Source organism: Pseudophryne corroboree, unplaced genomic scaffold (assembly GCF_028390025.1).
Source record: "Pseudophryne corroboree isolate aPseCor3 unplaced genomic scaffold, aPseCor3.hap2 scaffold_1536, whole genome shotgun sequence".
NCBI lineage: Eukaryota > Metazoa > Chordata > Amphibia > Anura > Myobatrachidae > Pseudophryne > Pseudophryne corroboree.
The window spans coordinates 5114-25619 of record NW_026968168.1 but is presented as its reverse complement, the minus strand read 5'-3'; the positions used below and the strand labels follow the sequence as shown (position 1 = coordinate 25619).

General features: G+C 32.2%; 9 non-coding genes across 9 annotated transcripts; all 9 read left to right on the top strand.

Moving 5' to 3' along the window:
- The first annotated feature begins 503 nt into the window (after positions 1-503).
- Positions 504-575, top strand: TRNAP-CGG (transfer RNA proline (anticodon CGG)). The gene has a single exon. It is a non-coding gene; the product is annotated as a tRNA-Pro (tRNA).
- A 3474-nt stretch (positions 576-4049) lies between these two features.
- Positions 4050-4121, top strand: TRNAP-CGG (transfer RNA proline (anticodon CGG)). The gene has a single exon. It is a non-coding gene; the product is annotated as a tRNA-Pro (tRNA).
- Positions 4122-5827: 1706 nt separating this feature from the next.
- On the top strand, positions 5828-5899 carry TRNAP-CGG (transfer RNA proline (anticodon CGG)). The gene has a single exon. It is a non-coding gene; the product is annotated as a tRNA-Pro (tRNA).
- Positions 5900-7597: 1698 nt separating this feature from the next.
- On the top strand, positions 7598-7669 carry TRNAP-CGG (transfer RNA proline (anticodon CGG)). Its single transcript has one exon. It is a non-coding gene; the product is annotated as a tRNA-Pro (tRNA).
- Positions 7670-11142: 3473 nt separating this feature from the next.
- On the top strand, positions 11143-11214 carry TRNAP-CGG (transfer RNA proline (anticodon CGG)). Its single transcript has one exon. It is a non-coding gene; the product is annotated as a tRNA-Pro (tRNA).
- A 3470-nt stretch (positions 11215-14684) lies between these two features.
- Positions 14685-14756, top strand: TRNAP-CGG (transfer RNA proline (anticodon CGG)). The gene has a single exon. It is a non-coding gene; the product is annotated as a tRNA-Pro (tRNA).
- A 1704-nt stretch (positions 14757-16460) lies between these two features.
- Positions 16461-16532, top strand: TRNAP-CGG (transfer RNA proline (anticodon CGG)). The gene has a single exon. It is a non-coding gene; the product is annotated as a tRNA-Pro (tRNA).
- A 1706-nt stretch (positions 16533-18238) lies between these two features.
- Positions 18239-18310, top strand: TRNAP-CGG (transfer RNA proline (anticodon CGG)). Its single transcript has one exon. It is a non-coding gene; the product is annotated as a tRNA-Pro (tRNA).
- A 1706-nt stretch (positions 18311-20016) lies between these two features.
- On the top strand, positions 20017-20088 carry TRNAP-CGG (transfer RNA proline (anticodon CGG)). Its single transcript has one exon. It is a non-coding gene; the product is annotated as a tRNA-Pro (tRNA).
- The last annotated feature ends 418 nt before the right edge of the window (positions 20089-20506 follow it).

The following is a 20506-nucleotide window of genomic DNA, read 5'->3' as shown; positions in this document are numbered from 1 at the left end:
TGTAGATTCCATTTTGTCTAAGTAACTTTGAGTGGCTTCAAAGAAGTCTCATTTTGACAAATAAAAAACAGTCAAAATGAAATTACAGGTTTTTCTCTTACCTTGCTTTTTTCTAAGAAACAATGAGTGGCTTAAAAGAATAGTCTCTTTTTGACAAACAAAAAGGTCAACAATTAATTGCAGGTTTTTGTTTTTTTCTTTCTTCTTGGTCTGTATGCTTAAGTTGCACACAGTATGAGACAAGTCTTAGGTTCCAGCTATTAGAAAAGTTAAAACTCTATAGGAACCCATAAATCTTGGCACTGAAATTTCCAAATATGCATACTTGGACCAAAAATTGACCTTAAGGAAACATTTTAGCTATGCTACAAATAATTTTTTTTAATAGTTATGGTATTTTTAAAATGTAACATCTTTTTTCCAGCTTATTGCATTTTTTTATTAAATAATTTGAGTTTTACTTTAAAAATGGTAAAATCTGAATGAGAAGACCTTAGGCAGATGGCTCGTTGGTCTAGGGGTATGATTCTCGCTTCGGGTGCGAGAGGTCCCGGGTTCAAATCCCGGACGAGCCCATCTCTTCATGTACTTTTAAAGTCCTTAATATCTGATAGTATTTAATAGCATTTTAAAATACTCACTAATGTATACAAACAGTTTTACTTACAATTTCATTAATATACATAAAAAAGACATGCACAGTTGATTCTTGCTTAGGGTGCGAGAGATCCCCGAAACAAATTCTGGATGAGCCCATCTTTTAAAGGTATATAGTTATGCATACTTAGTAAAATGTCAACCATTTGGTGGTATATTGGGTAAACTATAGATTCCATTTTGTCTAAGTAACCTTGAGTGGCTTAAAAGTCTAATTTTGACAAACAAAAAACTGTCAAAATGAAATTACAGGTTTTTCTCTTACCTTTCTTTTTTCTAAATAACACTGAGTGGCTTAAAAGAATAGTATCATTATGACTAACAAAAATATCAACAATAAATTGCAGGTGTTTATTTTGTCTTTCTTCTGGGTCTGCATGCTTGAGTTGCACACAGTATGTGACAAGTCTTAGGTTCCAACTATCAAAAAAACTCCAAACTCTATTGGGACCTCTAAATATTGGCACTGCACATTTCTAATATACATACTTGGATAACAAGTAACCTTAAGTTATTATTTTTGCAATGCTACATACACATTTTTTGTTTTAAGTTGTTATGTTATTTCTAAAATGTTTCATCTTCATTAAATGAAATTGTGTGTTTTCTCCAGTTATTTGCATTTTTTCTTAAATAATTAGAGTTTTACTTTAAAAATGTTAAAAACTGAATAAGAAATTATTTGGTTAGTGGCTTGTTGGTCAGGGTGTATGATTCTTGCTTTGGGTGCAAAAGGTCCCAGGTTCATATCCTGGATGAGCCTGTTTTCTCAGGTTCTTTAAAAGTGCTTAGTTCAATTATCTGATAGTATTTTAAAATACTAATGTATTCCAACAGTTTCACTTCCAATTTCATTAGTATACATGAAAATACATGAACAGTAGGCTCGTTGGTATAGGGGTATGATTCTCGCTTAGGGTGCGAGAGGTACTGGGATTAAATCGCAGATGAGCCCATCTTCTCAGGTTCTTTTAAATACCATGGTTCCATTATCTGATTGATGTCAATTGCCTGAGTCAAAAGCATCAAGTGAATTTTTCTTTTGCCAATCCATAAAAAAAGTATATACTTATGCATATTTAGTAAACTGTCAACCATTTGGTGGTATATTGGGTAAACTGTAGATTCCATTTTGTCTAAGTAACTTTGAGTGGCTTCAAAGAAGTCTCATTTTGACAAATAAAAAACAGTCAAAATGAAATTACAGGTTTTTCTCTTACCTTGCTTTTTTCTAAGAAACAATGAGTTGCTTAAAAGAATAGTCTCTTTTTGACAAACAAAAAGATCAACAATTAATTGCAGGTTTTTGTTTTTTTCTATCTTCTTGGTCTGTATGCTTAAGTTGCACACAGTATGAGACAAGTCTTAGGTTCCAGCTATCAGAAAAGTTAAAACTCTAAAGGAACCCATAAATCTTGGCACTGAAATTTCCAAATATGCATACTTGGACCAAAAATTTACCTTAAGGAAACATTTTAGCTATGCTACAAATAATTTTTTAAATTGTTATGGTATTTTTAAAATGTAACATCTTTTTTTCCAGCTTATTGCATTTTTTTATTAAAAAATTTGAGTTTTACTTTAAAAATGGTAAAATCTGAATGAGAGCACCTTAGGCAGATGGCTCATTGGTCTAGGGGTATGGTTCTCGCTTCGGGAGCGAGAAGTCCCGGGTTCAAATCCCAGACGAGCCCATCTCTTCATGTACTTTTAAAGTCCTTAATATTTGATAGTATTTAATAGCATTTAATATACAAACAGTTTTACTTACAATTTCATTAATATACATAAAAAAGACATGCACAGTGGGCTCATTGATTCTTGCTTAGTGTGCGAGAGATCCCCGGTACAAATCCCGGATGAGCCCATCTTTTAAAGGTATATACTTATGCATACTTAGTAAAATGTCAACCATTTGGTGGTATATTGGGTAAACTATAGATTCCATTTTGTCTAAGTAACCTTGAGTGGCTTAAAAGTCTAATTTTGACAAACAAAAAACTGTCAAAATGAAATTACAGGTTTTTCTCTTACCTTTCTTTTTTCTAAATAACCCTGAGTGGCTTAAAAGAATAGTATCATTATGACTAACAAAAAGATCAACAATAAATTGCAGGTGTTTATTTTGTCTTTCTTCTGGGTCTGCATGCTTGAGTTGCACACAGTATGTGACAAGTCTTAGGTTCCAACTTTCAAAAAAAGTCCAAACTCTATTGGTACCTCTAAATATTGGCACTGCACATTTCTAATATACATACTTGGATAACAAGTAACCTTAAGTTATTATTTTTGCAATGCTACATACACATTTTTTGTTTTAAGTTGTTATGTTATTTTTAAAATGTTTCATCTTCATTAAATGAAATTGTGTGTTTTCTCCAGTTATTTGCATTTTTTCTTAAATAATTAGAGTTTTACTTTAAAAATGTTAAAAACTGAATAAGAAATTATTTGGCTAGTGGCTTGTTGGTCAGGGTGTATGATTCTTGCTTCGGGTGCAAAAGGTCCCAGGTTCATATCCTGGATGAGCCTGTTTTCTCAGGTTCTTTAAAAGTGCTTAGTTCAATTATCTGATAGTATTTTAAAATACTAATGTATTCCAACAGTTTCACTTCCAATTTCATTAGTATACATGAAAATACATGAACAGTAGGCTCATTGGTATAGGGGTATGATTCTCGCTTAGGGTGCGAGAGGTCCTGGGATTAAATCGCAGACGAGCCCATCTTCTCAGGTTCTTTTAAATACCATGGTTCCATTATCTGATTGATGTCAATTGCCTGAGTCAAAAGCATCAAGTGAATTTTTCTTTTGCCAATCCATAAAAAAAAGTATATACTTATGCATATTTAGTAAACTGTCAACCATTTGGTGGTATATTGGGTAAACTGTAGATTCCATTTTGTCTAAGTAACTTTGAGTGGCTTCAAAGAAGTCTCATTTTGACAAATAAAAAACAGTCAAAATGAAATTTCAGGTTTTTCTCTTACCTTGCTTTTTTCTAAGAAACAATGAGTGGCTTAAAAGAATAGTCTCTTTTTGACAAACAAAAAGGTCAACAATTAATTGCAGGTTTTTGTTTTTTTATTTCTTCTTGGTCTGTATGCTTAAGTTGCACACAGTATGAAACAAGTCTTAGGTTCCAGCTATTAGAAAAGTTAAAACTCTATAGGAACCCATAAATCTTGGCACTGAAATTTCCAAATATGCATACTTGGACCAAAAATTGACCTTAAGGAAACATTTTAGCTATGCTACAAATAATTTTTTTAAAATGTTATGGTATTTTTAAAATGTAACATCTTTTTTCCAGCTTATTGCATTTTTTTTATTAAATAATTTGAGTTTTGCTTTAAAATGGTAAAATCTGAATGAGAAAACTTTAGACAGCTGGCTCGTTGGTCTAGGGGTATGATTCTCGCTTCGGGTGCGAGAGGTCCCGGGTTCAAATCCCGGACGAGCCCATCTCTTCATGTACTTTTAAAGTCCTTAATATCTGATAGTATTTAATAGCATTTTAAAATACTCACTAATATATACAAACAGTTTTACTTACAATTTCATTAATATACATAAAATAGACATGCACAGTTGATTCTTGCTTAGGGTGCGAGAGATCCCCGAAACAAATTCCGGATGAGCCCATTTTTTAAAGGTATATACTTATGCATACTTAGTAAAATGTCAACCATTTGGTGGTATATTGGGTAAACTATAGATTCCATTTTGTCTAAGTAACCTTGAGTGGCTTAAAAGTCTAATTTTGACAAACAAAAAACTGTCAAAATGAAATTACAGGTTTTTCTCTTACTTTTCTTTTTTTTTAAATAACCCTGAGTGGCTTAAAAGAATAGTATCATTATGACTAACAAAAAGATCAACAATAAATTGCAGGTGTTTATTTTGTCTTTCTTCTGGGTCTGCATGCTTGAGGTGCACACAGTATGTGACAAGTCTTAGGTTCCAACTATCAAAAAAACTCCAAACTCTATTGGGACCTCTAAATATTGGCACTGCACATTTCTAATATACATACTTGGATAACAAGTAACCTTAAGTTATTATTTTTGCAATGCTACATACACATTTTTTGTTTTAAGTTGTTATGTTATTTTTAAAATGTTTCATCTTCATTAAATGAAATTGTGTGTTTTCTCCAGTTATTTGCATTTTTTCTTAAATAATTAGAGTTTTACTTTAAAAATGTTAAAAACTGAATAAGAAATTATTTGGTTAGTGGCTTGTTGGTCAAGGTGTATAATTCTTGCTTTGGGTGCAAAAGGTCCCAGGTTCATATGCTGGATGAGCCTGTTTTCTCAGGTTCTTTAAAAGTGCTTAGTTCAATTATCTGATAGTATTTTAAAATACTAATGTATTCCAACAGTTTCACTTCCAATTTCATTAGTATACATGAAAATACATGACCAGTAGGCTCGTTGGTATAGGGGTATGATTCTCGCTTAGGGTGCGAGAGGTACTGGGATTAAATCGCAGATGAGCCCATCTTCTCAGGTTCTTTTAAATACCATGGTTCCATTATCTGATTGATGTCAATTGCCTGAGTCAAAAGCATCAAGTGAATTTTTCTTTTGCCAATCCATAAAAAAAGTATATACTTATGCATATTTAGTAAACTGTCAACCATTTGGTGGTATATTGGGTAAACTGTAGATTCCATTTTGTCTAAGTAACTTTGAGTGGCTTCAAAGAAGTCTCATTTTGACAAATAAAAAACAGTCAAAATGAAATTACAGGTTTTTCTCTTACCTTGCTTTTTTCTAAGAAACAATGAGTAGCTTAAAAGAATAGTCTCTTTTTGACAAACAAAAAGATCAACAATTAATTGCAGGTTTTTGTTTTTTTCTATCTTCTTGGTCTGTATGCTTAAGTTGCACACAGTATGAGACAAGTCTTAGATTCCAGCTATCAGAAAAGTTAAAACTCTATAGGAACCCATAAATCTTGGCACTGAAATATCCAAATATGCATACTTGGACCAAAAATTTACCTTAAGGAAACATTTTAGCTATGCTACAAATAATTTTTTTAAATTGTTATGGTATTTTTAAAATGTAACATCTTTTTTTCCAGCTTATTGCATTTTTTTATTAAAAAATTAGAGTTTTACTTTAAAAATGGTAAAATCTGAATGAGAACACCTTAGGCAGATGGCTCGTTGGTCTAGGGGTATGGTTCTCGCTTCGGGTGCGAGAGGTCCCGGGTTCAAATCCCGGACGAGCCCATCTCTTCATGTACTTTTAAAGTCCTTAATATCTGATAGTATTTAATAGCATTTAATATACAAACAGTTTTACTTACAATTTCATTAATATACATAAAAAAGACATGCACAGTGGGCTCATTGATTCTTGCTTAGTGTGCGAGAGATCCCCGGTACAAATCCCGGATGAGCCCATCTTTTAAAGGTATATACTTATGCATACTTAGTAAAATGTCAACCATTTGGTGGTATATTGGGTAAACTATAGATTCCATTTTGTCTAAGTTACCTTGAGTGGCTTAAAAGTCTAATTTTGACAAACAAAAAACTGTCAAAATGAAATTACAGGTTTTTCTCTTACCTTTCTTTTTTCTAAATAACCCTGAGTGGCTTAAAAGAATAGTATCATTATGACTAACAAAAAGATCAACAATAAATTGCAGGTGTTTATTTTGTCTTTCTTCTGGGTCTGCATGCTTGAGTTGCACACAGTATGTGACAAGTCTTAGGTTCCAACTTTCAAAAAAAGTCCAAACTCTATTGGTACCTCTAAATATTGGCACTGCACATTTCTAATATACATACTTGGATAACAAGTAACCTTAAGTTATTATTTTTGCAATGCTACATACACATTTTTTGTTTTAAGTTGTTATGTTATTTTTAAAATGTTTCATCTTCATTAAATGAAATTGTGTGTTTTCTCCAGTTATTTGCATTTTTTCTTAAATAATTAGAGTTTTACTTTAAAAATGTTAAAAACTGAATAAGAAATTATTTGGCTAGTGGCTTGTTGGTCAGGGTGTATGATTCTTGCTTCGGGTGCAAAAGGTCCCAGGTTCATATCCTGGATGAGCCTGTTTTCTCAGGTTCTTTAAAAGTGCTTAGTTCAATTATCTGATAGTATTTTAAAATACTAATGTATTCCAACAGTTTCACTTCCAATTTCATTAGTATACATGAAAATACATGAACAGTAGGCTCGTTGGTATAGGGGTATGATTCTCGCTTAGGGTGCGAGAGGTCCTGGGATTAAATCGCAGACGAGCCCATCTTCTCAGGTTCTTTTAAATACCATGGTTCCATTATCTGATTGATGTCAATTGCCTGAGTCAAAAGCATCAAGTGAATTTTTCTTTTGCCAATCCATAAAAAAAAGTATATACTTATGCATATTTAGTAAACTGTCAACCATTTGGTGGTATATTGGGTAAACTGTAGATTCCATTTTGTCTAAGTAACTTTGAGTGGCTTCAAAGAAGTCTCATTTTGACAAATAAAAAACAGTCAAAATGAAATTACAGGTTTTTCTCTTACCTTGCTTTTTTCTAAGAAACAATGAGTGGCTTAAAAGAATAGTCTCTTTTTGACAAACAAAAAGGTCAACAATTAATTGCAGGTTTTTGTTTTTTTCTTTCTTCTTGGTCTGTATGCTTAAGTTGCACACAGTATGAGACAAGTCTTAGGTTCCAGCTATTAGAAAAGTTAAAACTCTATAGGAACCCATAAATCTTGGCACTGAAATTTCCAAATATGCATACTTGGACCAAAAATTGACCTTAAGGAAACATTTTAGCTATGCTACAAATAATTTTTTTTAATAGTTATGGTATTTTTAAAATGTAACATCTTTTTTCCAGCTTATTGCATTTTTTTATTAAATAATTTGAGTTTTACTTTAAAAATGGTAAAATCTGAATGAGAAGACCTTAGGCAGATGGCTCGTTGGTCTAGGGGTATGATTCTCGCTTCGGGTGCGAGAGGTCCCGGGTTCAAATCCCGGACGAGCCCATCTCTTCATGTACTTTTAAAGTCCTTAATATCTGATAGTATTTAATAGCATTTTAAAATACTCACTAATGTATACAAACAGTTTTACTTACAATTTCATTAATATACATAAAAAAGACATGCACAGTTGATTCTTGCTTAGGGTGCGAGAGATCCCCGAAACAAATTCTGGATGAGCCCATCTTTTAAAGGTATATAGTTATGCATACTTAGTAAAATGTCAACCATTTGGTGGTATATTGGGTAAACTATAGATTCCATTTTGTCTAAGTAACCTTGAGTGGCTTAAAAGTCTAATTTTGACAAACAAAAAACTGTCAAAATGAAATTACAGGTTTTTCTCTTACCTTTCTTTTTTCTAAATAACACTGAGTGGCTTAAAAGAATAGTATCATTATGACTAACAAAAATATCAACAATAAATTGCAGGTGTTTATTTTGTCTTTCTTCTGGGTCTGCATGCTTGAGTTGCACACAGTATGTGACAAGTCTTAGGTTCCAACTATCAAAAAAACTCCAAACTCTATTGGGACCTCTAAATATTGGCACTGCACATTTCTAATATACATACTTGGATAACAAGTAACCTTAAGTTATTATTTTTGCAATGCTACATACACATTTTTTGTTTTAAGTTGTTATGTTATTTCTAAAATGTTTCATCTTCATTAAATGAAATTGTGTGTTTTCTCCAGTTATTTGCATTTTTTCTTAAATAATTAGAGTTTTACTTTAAAAATGTTAAAAACTGAATAAGAAATTATTTGGTTAGTGGCTTGTTGGTCAGGGTGTATGATTCTTGCTTTGGGTGCAAAAGGTCCCAGGTTCATATCCTGGATGAGCCTGTTTTCTCAGGTTCTTTAAAAGTGCTTAGTTCAATTATCTGATAGTATTTTAAAATACTAATGTATTCCAACAGTTTCACTTCCAATTTCATTAGTATACATGAAAATACATGAACAGTAGGCTCGTTGGTATAGGGGTATGATTCTCGCTTAGGGTGCGAGAGGTACTGGGATTAAATCGCAGATGAGCCCATCTTCTCAGGTTCTTTTAAATACCATGGTTCCATTATCTGATTGATGTCAATTGCCTGAGTCAAAAGCATCAAGTGAATTTTTCTTTTGCCAATCCATAAAAAAAGTATATACTTATGCATATTTAGTAAACTGTCAACCATTTGGTGGTATATTGGGTAAACTGTAGATTCCATTTTGTCTAAGTAACTTTGAGTGGCTTCAAAGAAGTCTCATTTTGACAAATAAAAAACAGTCAAAATGAAATTACAGGTTTTTCTCTTACCTTGCTTTTTTCTAAGAAACAATGAGTTGCTTAAAAGAATAGTCTCTTTTTGACAAACAAAAAGATCAACAATTAATTGCAGGTTTTTGTTTTTTTCTATCTTCTTGGTCTGTATGCTTAAGTTGCACACAGTATGAGACAAGTCTTAGGTTCCAGCTATCATAAAAGTTAAAACTCTATAGGAACCCATAAATCTTGGCACTGAAATTTCCAAATATGCATACTTGGACCAAAAATTTACCTTAAGGAAACATTTTAGCTATGCTACAAATAATTTTTTAAATTGTTATGGTATTTTTAAAATGTAACATCTTTTTTTCCAGCTTATTGCATTTTTTTATTAAAAAATTTGAGTTTTACTTTAAAAATGGTAAAATCTGAATGAGAGCACCTTAGGCAGATGGCTCGTTGGTCTAGGGGTATGGTTCTCGCTTCGGGAGCGAGAAGTCCCGGGTTCAAATCCCAGACGAGCCCATCTCTTCATGTACTTTTAAAGTCCTTAATATTTGATAGTATTTAATAGCATTTAATATACAAACAGTTTTACTTACAATTTCATTAATATACATAAAAAAGACATGCACAGTGGGCTCATTGATTCTTGCTTAGGGTGCGAGAGATCCCCGGTACAAATCCCGGATGAGCCCATCTTTTAAAGGTATAAACTTATGCATACTTAGTAAAATGTCAACCATTTGGTGGTATATTGGGTAAACTATAGATTCCATTTTGTCTAAGTAACCTTGAGTGGCTTAAAAGTCTAATTTTGACAAACAAAAAACTGTCAAAATGAAATTACAGGTTTTTCTCTTACCTTTCTTTTTTCTAAATAACCCTGAGTGGCTTAAAAGAATAGTATCATTATGACTAACAAAAAGATCAACAATAAATTGCAGGTGTTTATTTTGTCTTTCTTCTGGGTCTGCATGCTTGAGTTGCACACAGTATGTGACAAGTCTTAGGTTCCAACTATCAAAAAAAGTCCAAACTCTATTGGTACCTCTAAATATTGGCACTGCACATTTCTAATATACATACTTGGATAACAAGTAACCTTAAGTTATTATTTTTGCAATGCTACATACACATTTTTTGTTTTAAGTTGTTATGTTATTTTTAAAATGTTTCATCTTCATTAAATGAAATTGTGTGTTTTCTCCAGTTATTTGCATTTTTTCTTAAATAATTAGAGTTTTACTTTAAAAATGTTAAAAACTGAATAAGAAATTATTTGGCTAGTGGCTTGTTGGTCAGGGTGTATGATTCTTGCTTCGGGTGCAAAAGGTCCCAGGTTCATATCCTGGATGAGCCTGTTTTCTCAGGTTCTTTAAAAGTGCTTAGTTCAATTATCTGATAGTATTTTAAAATACTAATGTATTCCAACAGTTTCACTTCCAATTTCCTTAGTATACATGAAAATACATGAACAGTAGGCTCGTTGGTATAGGGGTATGATTCTCGCTTAGGGTGCGAGAGGTCCTGGGATTAAATCGCAGACGAGCCCATCTTCTCAGGTTATTTTAAATACCATGGTTCCATTATCTGATTGATGTCAATTGCCTGAGTCAAAAGCATCAAGTGAATTTTTCTTTTGCCAATCCATTAAAAAAGTATATACTTATGCATATTTAGTAAACTGTCAACCATTTGGTGGTATATTGGGTAAACTGTAGATTCCATTTTGTCTAAGTAACTTTGAGTGGCTTCAAAGAAGTCTCATTTTGACATATAAAAACAGTCAAAATGAAATTACAGGTTTTTCTCTTACCTTGCTTTTTTCTAAGAAACAATGAGTGGCTTAAAAGAATAGTCTCTTTTTGACAAACAAAAAGGTCAACAATTAATTGCAGGTTTTTGTTTTTTTCTTTCTTCTTGGTCTGTATGCTTAAGTTGCACACAGTATGAGACAAGTCTTGGGTTCCAGCTATTAGAAAAGTTAAAACTCTATAGGAACCCATAAATCTTGGCACTGAAATTTCCAAATATGCATACTTGGACCAAAAATTGACCTTAAGGAAACATTTTAGCTATGCTACAAATATTTTTTTTAAATAGTTATGGTATTTTTAAAATGTAACATCTTTTTTTCCAGCTTATTGCATTTTTTTATTAAATAATTTGAGTTTTACTTTAAAAATGGTAAAATCTGAATGAGAAGACCTTAGGCAGATGGCTCGTTGGTCTAGGGGTATGATTCTCGCTTCGGGTGCGAGAGGTCCCGGGTTCAAATCCCGGATGAGCCCATCTCTTCATGTACTTTTAAAGTCCTTAATATCTGATAGTATTTAATAGCATTTTAAAATACTCACTAATGTATACAAACAGTTTTACTTACAATTTCATTAATATACATAAAAAAGACATGCACAGTTGATTCTTTCTTAGGGTGCGAGAGATCCCCGAAACAAATTCCGGATGAGCCCATCTTTTAAAGGTATATACTTATGCATACTTAGTAAAATGTCAACCATTTGGTGGTATATTGGGTAAACTATAGATTCCATTTTGTCTAAGTAACCTTGAGTGGCTTAAAAGTCTAATTTTGACAAACAAAAAACTGTCAAAATGAAATTACAGGTTTTTCTCTTACCTTTCTTTTTTCTAAATAACCCTGAGTGGCTTAAAAGAATAGTATCATTATGACTAACAAAAAGATCAACAATAAATTGCAGGTGTTTATTTTGTCTTTCTTCTGGGTCTGCATGCTTGAGTTGCACACAGTATGTGACAAGTCTTAGGTTCCAACTATCAAAAAAACTCCAAACTCTATTGGGACCTCTAAATATTGGCACTGCACATTTCTAATATACATACTTGGATAACAAGTAACCTTAAGTTATTATTTTTGCAATGCTACATACACATTTTTTGTTTTAAGTTGTTATGTTATTTTTAAAATGTTTCATCTTCATTAAATGAAATTGTGTGTTTTCTCCAGTTATTTGCATTTTTTCTTAAATAATTAGAGTTTTACTTTAAAAATGTTAAAAACTGAATAAGAAATTATTTGGCTAGTGGCTTGTTGGTCAGGGTGTATGATTCTTGCTTCGGGTGCAAAAGGTCCCAGGTTCATATCCTGGATGAGCCTGTTTTCTCAGGTTCTTTAAAAGTGCTTAGTTCAATTATCTGATAGTATTTTAAAATACTAATGTATTCCAACAGTTTCACTTCCAATTTCCTTAGTATACATGAAAATACATGAACAGTAGGCTCGTTGGTATAGGGGTATGATTCTCGCTTAGGGTGCGAGAGGTCCTGGGATTAAATCACAGACGAGCCCATCTTCTCAGGTTCTTTTAAATACCATGGTTCCATTATCTGGTTGATGTCAATTGCCTGAGTCAAAAGCATCAAGTGAATTTTTCTTTTGCCAATCCATAAAAAAAGTATATACTTATGCATATTTAGTAAACTGTCAACCATTTGGTGGTATATTGGGTAAACTGTAGATTCCATTTTGTCTAAGTAACTTTGAGTGGCTTCAAAGAAGTCTCATTTTGACAAATAAAAAACAGTCAAAATGAAATTACAGGTTTTTCTCTTACCTTGCTTTTTTCTAAGAAACAATGAGTGGCTTAAAAGAATAGTCTCTTTTTGACAAACAAAAAGGTCAACAATTAATTGCAGGTTTTTGTTTTTTTCTTTCTTCTTGGTCTATATGCTTAAGTTGCACACAGTATGAGACAAGTCTTAGGTTCCAGCTATTAGAAAAGTTAAAACTCTATAGGAACCCATAAATCTTGGCACTGAAATTTCCAAATATGCATACTTGGACCAAATATTGACCTTAAGGAAACATTTTAGCTATGCTACAAATAATTTTTTTAAATAGTTATGGTATTTTTAAAATGTAACATCTTTTTTTCCAGCTTATTGCATTTTTTTATTAAATAATTTGAGTTTTACTTTAAAAATGGTAAAATCTGAATGAGAAGACCTTAGGCAGATGGCTCGTTGGTCTAGGGGTATGATTCTCGCTTCGGGTGCGAGAGGTCCCGGACGAGCCCATCTCTTCATGTACTTTTAAAGTCCTTAATATCTGATAGTATTTAATAGCATTTTAAAATACTCACTAATGTATACAAACAGTTTTACTTACAATTTCATTAATATACATAAAAAAGACATGCACAGTTGATTCTTGCTTAGGGTGCGAGAGATCCCCGAAACAAATTCCGGATGAGCCCATCTTTTAAAGGTATATACTTATGCATACTTAGTAAAATGTCAACCATTTGGTGGTATATTGGGTAAACTATAGATTCCATTTTGTCTAAGTAACCTTGAGTGGCTTAAAAGTCTAATTTTGACAAACAAAAAACTGTCAAAATTAAATTACAGGTTTTTCTCTTACCTTTCTTTTTTCTAAATAACCCTGAGTGGCTTAAAAGAATAGTATCATTATGACTAACAAAAAGATCAACAATAAATTGCAGGTGTTTATTTTGTCTTTCTTCTGGGTCTGCATGCTTGAGTTGCACACAGTATGTGACAAGTCTTAGGTTCCAACTATCAAAAAAACTCCAAACTCTATTGGGACCTCTAAATATTGGCACTGCACATTTCTAATATACATACTTGGATAACAAGTAACCTTAAGTTATTATTTTTGCAATGCTACATACACATTTTTTGTTTTAAGTTGTTATGTTATTTTTAAAATGTTTCATCTTCATTAAATGAAATTGTGTGTTTTCTCCAGTTATTTGCATTTTTTCTTAAATAATTAGAGTTTTACTTTAAAAATGTTAAAAACTGAATAAGAAATTATTTGGCTAGTGGCTTGTTGGTCAGGGTGTATGATTCTTGCTTCGGGTGCAAAAGGTCCCAGGTTCATATCCTGGATGAGCCTGTTTTCTCAGGTTCTTTAAAAGTGCTTAGTTCAATTATCTGATAGTATTTTAAAATACTAATGTATTCCAACAGTTTCACTTCCAATTTCCTTAGTATACATGAAAATACATGAACAGTAGGCTCGTTGGTATAGGGGTATGATTCTCGCTTAGGGTGCGAGAGGTCCTGGGATTAAATCACAGACGAGCCCATCTTCTCAGGTTCTTTTAAATACCATGGTTCCATTATCTGATTGATGTCAATTGCCTGAGTCAAAAGCATCAAGTGAATTTTTCTTTTGCCAATCCATAAAAAAAAGTATATACTTATGCATATTTAGTAAACTGTCAACCATTTGGTGGTATATTGGGTAAACTGTAGATTCCATTTTGTCTAAGTAACTTTGAGTGGCTTCAAAGAAGTCTCATTTTGACAAATAAAAAACAGTCAAAATGAAATTACAGGTTTTTCTCTTACCTTGCTTTTTTCTAAGAAACAATGAGTGGCTTAAAAGAATAGTCTCTTTTTGACAAACAAAAAGGTCAACAATTAATTGCAGGTTTTTGTTTTTTTCTTTCTTCTTGGTCTATATGCTTAAGTTGCACACAGTATGAGACAAGTCTTAGGTTCCAGCTATTAGAAAAGTTAAAACTCTATAGGAACCCATAAATCTTGGCACTGAAATTTCCAAATATGCATACTTGGACCAAATATTGACCTTAAGGAAACATTTTAGCTATGCTACAAATAATTTTTTTAAATAGTTATGGTATTTTTAAAATGTAACATCTTTTTTTCCAGCTTATTGCATTTTTTTATTAAATAATTTGAGTTTTACTTTAAAAATGGTAAAATCTGAATGAGAAGACCTTAGGCAGATGGCTCGTTGGTCTAGGGGTATGATTCTCGCTTCGGGTGCGAGAGGTCCCGGGTTCAAATCCCGGACGAGCCCATCTCTTCATGTACTTTTAAAGTCCTTAATATCTGATAGTATTTAATAGATTTTAAAATACTCACTAATGTATACAAACAGTTTTACTTACAATTTCATTAATATACATAAAATAGACATGCACAGTTGATTCTTGCTTAGGGTGCGAGAGATCCCCGAAACAAATTCCGGATGAGCCCATCTTTTAAAGGTATATACTTATGCATACTTAGTAAAATGTCAACCATTTGGTGGTATATTGGGTAAACTATAGATTCCATTTTGTCTAAGTAACCTTGAGTGGCTTAAAAGTCTAATTTTGACAAACAAAAAACTGTCAAAATGAAATTACAGGTTTTTCTCTTACCTTTCTTTTTTTTAAATAACCCTGAGTGGCTTAAAAGAATAGTATCATTATGACTAACAAAAAGATCAACAATAAATTGCAGGTGTTTATTTTGTCTTTCTTCTGGGTCTGCATGCTTGAGGTGCACACAGTATGTGACAAGTCTTAGGTTCCAACTATCAAAAAAACTCCAAACTCTATTGGGACCTCTAAATATTGGCACTGCACATTTCTAATATACATACTTGGATAACAAGTAACCTTAAGTTATTATTTTTGCAATGCTACATACACATTTTTTGTTTTAAGTTGTTATGTTATTTTTAAAATGTTTCATCTTCATTAAATGAAATTGTGTGTTTTCTCCAGTTATTTGCATTTTTTCTTAAATAATTAGAGTTTTACTTTAAAAATGTTAAAAACTGAATAAGAAATTATTTGGTTAGTGGCTTGTTGGTCAAGGTGTATAATTCTTGCTTTGGGTGCAAAAGGTCCCAGGTTCATATCCTGGATGAGCCTGTTTTCTCAGGTTCTTTAAAAGTGCTTAGTTCAATTATCTGATAGTATTTTAAAATACTAATGTATTCCAACAGTTTCACTTCCAATTTCATTAGTATACATGAAAATACATGAACAGTAGGCTCGTTGGTATAGGGGTATGATTCTCGCTTAGGGTGCGAGAGGTACTGGGATTAAATCGCAGATGAGCCCATCTTCTCAGGTTCTTTTAAATACCATGGTTCCATTATCTGATTGATGTCAATTGCCTGAGTCAAAAGCATCAAGTGAATTTTTCTTTTGCCAATCCATAAAAAAAGTATATACTTATGCATATTTAGTAAACTGTCAACCATTTGGTGGTATATTGGGTAAACTGTAGATTCCATTTTGTCTAAGTAACTTTGAGTGGCTTCAAAGAAGTCTCATTTTGACAAATAAAAAACAGTCAAAATGAAATTACAGGTTTTTCTCTTACCTTGCTTTTTTCTAAGAAACAATGAGTGGCTTAAAAGAATAGTCTCTTTTTGACAAACAAAAAGGTCAACAATTAATTGCAGGTTTTTGTTTTTTTCTTTCTTCTTGGTCTGTACGCTTAAGTTGCACACAGTATGAGACAAGTCTTAGGTTCCAGCTATTAGAAAAGTTAAAACTCTATAGGAACCCATAAATCTTGGCACTGAAATTTCCAAATATGCATACTTGGACCAAAAATTGACCTTAAGGAAACATTTTAGCTATGCTACAAATAATTTTTTTAAATAGTTGTGGTATTTTTAAAATGTAACATCTTTTTTTCCAGCTTATTGCATTTTTTTATTAAATAATTTGAGTTTTACTTTAAAAATTGTAAAATCTGAATGAGAAGACCTTAGGCAGATGGCTCGTTGGTCTAGGGGTATGATTCTTGCTTCGGGTGCGAGAGGTCCCGGGTTCAAATCCCGGACGAGCCCATCTCTTCATGTACTTTTAAAGTCCTTAATATCTGATAGTATTTAATAGAATTTTAAAATACTCACTAATGTATACAAACAGTTTTACTTACAATTTCATTAATATACATAAAAAAGACATGCACAGTTGATTCTTGCTTAGGGTGCGAGAGATCCCCGAAACAAATTCCGGATGAGCCCATCTTTTAAAGGTATATACTTATGCATACTTAGTAAAAATGTCAACCATTTGGTGGTATATTGGGTAAACTATAGATTCCATTTTGTCTAAGTAACCTTGAGTGGCTTAAAAGTCTAATTTTGACAAACAAAAAACTGTCAAAATGAAATTACAGGTTTTTCTCTTACCTTTCTTTTTTCTAAATAACCCTGAGTGGCTTAAAAGAATAGTATCATTATGACTAACAAAAAGATCAACAATAAATTGCAGGTGTTTATTTTGTCTTTCTTCTGGGTCTGCATGCTTGAGTTGCACACAGTATGTGACAAGTCTTAGGTTCCAACTATCAAAAAAACTCCAAACTCTATTGGGACCTCTAAATATTGGCACTGCACATTTCTAATATACATACTTGGATAACAAGTAACCTTAAGTTATTATTTTTGCAATGCTACATACACATTTTTTGTTTTAAGTTGTTATGTTATTTTTAAAATGTTTCATCTTCATTAAATGAAATTGTGTGTTTTCTCCAGTTATTTGCATTTTTTCTTAAATAATTAGAGTTATACTTTAAAAATGTTAAAAACTGAATAAGAAATTATTTGGCTAGTGGCTTGTTGGTCAGGGTGTATGATTCTTGCTTCGGGTGCAAAAGGTCCCAGGTTCATATCCTGGATGAGCCTGTTTTCTCAGGTTCTTTAAAAGTGCTTAGTTCAATTATCTGATAGTATTTTAAAATACTAATGTATTCCAACAGTTTCACTTCCAATTTCCTTAGTATACATGAAAATACATGAACAGTAGGCTCGTTGGTATAGGGGTATGATTCTCACTTAGGGTGCGAGAGATCCTGGGATTAAATCACAGACGAGTCCATCTTCTCAGGTTCTTTTAAATACCATGGTTCCATTATCTGATTGATGTCAATTGCCTGAGTCAAAAGCATCAAGTGAATTTTTCTTTTGCCAATCCATAAAAAAAAGTATATACTTATGCATATTTAGTAAACTGTCAACCATTTGGTGGTATATTGGGTAAACTGTAGATTCCATTTTGTCTAAGTAACTTTGAGTGGCTTCAAAGAAGTCTCATTTTGACAAATAAAAAACAGTCAAAATGAAATTACAGGTTTTTCTCTTACCTTGCTTTTTTCTAAGAAACAATGAGTGGCTTAAAAGAATAGTCTCTTTTTGACAAACAAAAAGGTCAACAATTAATTGCAGGTTTTTGTTTTTTTCTTTCTTCTTGGTCTGTATGCTTAAGTTGCACACAGTATGAGACAAGTCTTAGGTTCCAGCTATTAGAAAAGTTAAAACTCTATAGGAACCCATAAATCTTGGCACTGAAATTTCCAAATATGCATACTTGGACCAAAAATTGACCTTAAGGAAACATTTTAGCTATGCTACAAATAATTTTTTTTAAATGTTATGGTATTTTTAAAATGTAACATCTTTTTTCCAGCTTATTGCATTTTTTTATTAAATAATTTGAGTTTTACTTTAAAAATGGTAAAATCTGAATGAGAAGACCTTAGGCAGATGGCTCGTTGGTCTAGGGGTATGATTCTCGCTTCGGGTGCGAGAGGTCCCGGGTTCAAATCCCGGACGAGCCCATCTCTTCATGTACTTTTAAAGTCCTTAATATCTGATAGTATTTAATAGCATTTTAAAATACTCACTAATGTATACAAACAGTTTTACTTACAATTTCATTAATATACATAAAAAAGACATGCACAGTTGATTCTTGCTTAGGGTGCGAGAGATCCCCGAAACAAATTCCGGATGAGCCCATCTTTTAAAGGTATATACTTATGCATACTTAGTAAAATGTCAACCATTTGGTGGTATATTGGGTAAACTATAGATTCCATTTTGTCTAAGTAACCTTGAGTGGCTTAAAAGTCTAATTTTGACAAACAAAAAACTGTCAAAATGAAATTACAGGTTTTTCTCTTACCTTTCTTTTTTCTAAATAACCCTGAGTGGCTTAAAAGAATAGTATCATTATGACTAACAAAAAGATCAACAATAAATTGCAGGTGTTTATTTTGTCTTTCTTCTGGGTCTGCATGCTTGAGTTGCACACAGTATGTGACAAGTCTTAGGTTCCAACTATCAAAAAAACTCCAAACTCTATTGGTACCTCTAAATATTGGCACTGCACATTTCTAATATACATACTTGGATAACAAGTAACCTTAAGTTATTATTTTTGCAATGCTACATACACATTTTGTGTTTTAAGTTGTTATGTTATTTTTAAAATGTTTCATCTTCATTAAATGAAATTGTGTGTTTTCTCCAGTTATTTGCATTTTTTCTTAAATAATTAGAGTTTTACTTTAAAAATGTTAAAAACTGAATAAGAAATTATTTGGCTAGTGGCTTGTTGGTCAGGGTGTATGATTCTTGCTTCGGGTGCAAAAGGTCCCAGGTTCATATCCTGGATGAGCCTGTTTTCTCAGGTTCTTTAAAAGTGCTTAGTTCAATTATCTGATAGTATTTTAAAATACTAATGTATTCCAACAGTTTCACTTCCAATTTCATTAGTATACATGAAAATACATGAACAGTAGGCTCGTTGGTATAGGGGTATGATTCTCGCTTAGGGTGCGAGAGGTCCTGGGATTAAATCGCAGACGAGCCCATCTTCTCAGGTTCTTTTAAATACCATGGTTCCATTATCTGATTGATGTCAATTGCCTGTGTCAAAAGCATCAAGTGAATTTTTCTTTTGCCAATCCATAAAAAAAAGTATATACTTATGCATATTTAGTAAACTGTCAACCATTTGGTGGTATATTGGGTAAACTGTAGATTCCATTTTGTCTAAGTAACTTTGAGTGGCTTCAAAGAAGTCTCATTTTGACAAATAAAAAACAGTCAAAATGAAATTACAGGTTTTTCTCTTACCTTGCTTTTTTCTAAGAAACAATGAGTGGCTTAAAAGAATAGTCTCTTTTTGACAAACAAAAAGGTCAACAATTAATTGCAGGTTTTTGTTTTTTTCTTTCTTCTTGGTCTGTATGCTTAAGTTGCACACAGTATGAGACAAGTCTTAGGTTCCAGCTATTAGAAAAGTTAAAACTCTATAGGAACCCATAAATCTTGGCACTGAAATTTCCAAATATGCATACTTGGACCAAAAATTGACCTTAAGGAAACATTTTAGCTATGCTACAAATAAATTTTTTAAATAGTTATGGTATTTTTAAAATGTAACATCTTTTTTTCCAGCTTATTGCATTTTTTTATTAAATAATTTGAGTTTTACTTTAAAAATGGTAAAATCTGAATGAGAAGACCTTAGGCAGATGGCTCGTTGGTCTAGGGGTATGATTCTCGCTTCGGGTGCGAGAGGTCCCGGGTTCAAATCCCGGACGAGCCCATCTCTTCATGTACTTTTAAAGTCCTTAATATCTGATAGTATTTAATAGCATTTTAAAATACTCACTAATGTATACAAACAGTTTTACTTACAATTTCATTAATATACATAAAAAAGACATGCACAGTTGATTCTTGCTTAGGGTGCGAGAGATCCCCGAAACAAATTCCGGATGAGCCCATCTTTTAAAGGTATATACTTATGCATACTTAGTAAAATGTCAACCATTTGGTGGTATATTGGGTAAACTATAGATTCCATTTTGTCTAAGTAACCTTGAGTGGCTTAAAAGTCTAATTTTGACAAACAAAAAACTGTCAAAATGAAATTACAGGTTTTTCTCTTACCTTTCTTTTTTCTAAATAACCCTGAGTGGCTTAAAAGAATAGTATCATTATGACTAACAAAAAGATCAACA